At 40.8% G+C, this 2693-nt stretch overlaps 1 long non-coding RNA gene across 1 annotated transcript; it reads right to left on the bottom strand.

Annotated features, from left to right (window-relative positions):
* Positions 1–252: 252 nt before the first annotated feature.
* On the bottom strand, positions 253–2389 carry LOC134935365 (uncharacterized). Its single transcript, XR_010180092.1, has 3 exons — positions 2211–2389; positions 1929–2135; positions 253–1015 (listed from the first exon to the last, which is right to left on the bottom strand). It is a non-coding gene; the product is annotated as an uncharacterized LOC134935365 (long non-coding RNA).
* Positions 2390–2693: the final 304 nt, after the last annotated feature.

Here is a 2693-nt window from a genome sequence, read left to right as displayed (position 1 = left end):
TGGATGTCTTGGATGGCTACATACATGCCTCTCTCTGCTTCCCTACCCAGGAGTCGCAGTGGCATGCAGTCAGGGTAGCTTTATCTGATCTTGCGGCCATGGCCAATGTTCTGGGTGCCATAGATTAGCCACACGTTGAGCTGAGGACACCTAGTGGCAGGCAATATATTTCTAACAATACACATCTGGTCCTAGACACTAATGTACAGGTTGTTTCTGTAGCTAATTAAACAAGACACATATTCCGTGTGAGCACTTAATTTCCTACAACAAAGGCATTTTTGCCACAACAACTCAACATAATATTATAATAGTGAAAAAATTAGCTGCAGGCCACATTATTTTTTTCTTTGTTGTGTGCTGGGTGCCGAGGATTGTGCTGGCTCGTTGCTCCTGGTTCTACTGGAGCGTCTAACTGGGGATTGAACTGGGGTCTGGTTTGGTGTAGTTGTCCCCGAGCTAGAGCTGACTTGGTGTGATGCCAAAACTTTAAGGCTTTGGATGAGTATATTGAGGCTGGCAGTGAGTTGCGTATTAGCTGCAGTGTGGCTTGCTATTATTCGGGACATGTTTTCATTTATAATTTGGTTGTGTTGGATGACCTGAAGTAGGGATTGTTGTTGGCGCTGTTGTTCATCCATGATGCGTACGAGATTTGCTTGCATTTGGCATTTGTCTGCCCTCATCTGTTCCATTGAATTGGCTATTCTTCCCACTTGAACGATAAGTCTGCCAGAGTTTCGAGCCAGTCTAGGCAGATGATGGGGCAGACTTGCCAGGTATTGGCTGTGGGTGTTAAGGCACGCATAGTTCAGTTCCTGTTTGGCCCATCCGCTCCAAAACTCAGTGTCCATTTGTGTCTGGGCTGGTGTTGTGCTCAATTGTGGCCTGTGGGATGTTTGGGGTATGTCCTGCGGCGTGGTTGTCTGGGTATCATCTATGGGTTGCAGGTGAAGAGTGTATGTATCCTGCTGGTCACTTTCCTGCTGGGCATCGTAGGGCATGATGGCTGGTTCTGTATGGGGTTGAAGACAGCCAGTATTTAGTAACTTTTTAGCATTGGTCTTACTCTAGATTTACGTCAACATGCATTCTTCTTAATATTCATGTTTTAATTGATCAATAGATTGTGGCATAAACTTGACTATGTTGTTCATCTGTTTGTATAAATATGTTGCTTCTATCCTTCACTACTCAGTTGATGTTTTTTTTTTTTTAATTGTTGGACTCTGAGCCACAATTAATGTGCAACCACGAAGAACTCGAGCAAATACAAATTAGTACATTTACATATTGGGAATGTACCTTCCTTTGGAACAACACACACAATACAATAAATGTGTTTACCAATACACTCATACATTGTTCAAGGCAGTCAGTGGTCTGGCAAAAACGTAAACAATTATAGTGTCCTAAAATGTACACATTAACAATGGTAGAAAAAGTATTACGGTGCACTATGTTTAGAAGTGGTGTTGTTGGCCATGCAAAACAATTGGATGAGACTTAACATTTATGTTGTTTTTTTACTCCAAAAATTATGTGTCAAAAATGTGTTGATATGGCCAACATCACATCTGACAATTATCCATCTAAAAATACCTTAACACCATCTGATTGTTGTTGTTGATTATTGCAAGGATGACTGGTCATTAGTTTAATTATATTTTCTATGTACTAACAGTGGGGCAGATGTCTAAACATGGAGAAGGCATAAGGAAGTGAAAAACCAATGATATGTGCAAGGTGATAAAGGCACAAGGCAAACAGATCCAATATGTACATTAACAGTTGTGTTTATTTTGTACTGCTGCCTTTATCACCTTGCACATATCAGTTTTTTTTCAATTCCTAATGCCTTCTCCAGGTTAATAAATAGACAACACTGTTTGTTTACTTATTTACACGTAATTGTTACGTTTACTCACCAGACAACTGAGGGGATTGTGGATCCTCACTTTGGGGGCTCGCCAATAGAACTAGTGGTGCCACGGCCGACACTGCGGAGATGCGCCGTTGGGGTGGTGATGATGGTGCTGGAGCCTCAAGACGGCGTCTCTTGGGTGGCCTCGTTGCCACAGTAACCGAGCCCTGTGATGGGCGCCTTAGTGTAGGTGGATTTGCCGAAGAAGAACCTGTGTGATAAGATAATCATTAACATTTTGTGTTTCTGTGTGTTTGCAGAATATGTGTATACAGTTAAATCTTACCGGCATTGCCACCATCTGCATCTCTTGGCAGTGTTGGCTGTGGCCTGGCTGTGCTGCTTCTCTGGCGTACTGTAGAAATATGAAGAATGTCCTTATGAACATACTATTTTGGTGATATTTTTTTCAAAATTCCTTATTGTGATGTAAACATATGTGGTACCTGATGAGAATTAAACTAAACGATGCTTATGCTTTTCTGCCTGACGTCATTGGGTGCGTATTCTTTAAATTAGCATAAATTATGCCAAAAATACAATACACAAAGGCGCATAATGCAAACAATTATACTACTTAAAAACAAAACGTCGTCGCTTGACACAACCACAATATTGCACGCTAAGGTCTCAATTTTGGTAAATAATAATAAAACACTAGACAAAAATATCTTGTAAAAATTGGAAACATCACAACCAAATATGCATTCAAAAACACATCAAGCACACAAAGGGCAACCCATAACAACACACAATAATCATAAATGAT

Source organism: Pseudophryne corroboree, chromosome 6 (assembly GCF_028390025.1).
Source record: "Pseudophryne corroboree isolate aPseCor3 chromosome 6, aPseCor3.hap2, whole genome shotgun sequence".
In the NCBI taxonomy this organism is placed as follows: Eukaryota; Metazoa; Chordata; class Amphibia; order Anura; family Myobatrachidae; genus Pseudophryne; species Pseudophryne corroboree.
The sequence above is the reverse complement of the archived record's forward strand: the minus strand, read 5'-3'. Positions and strand labels throughout refer to the sequence as shown.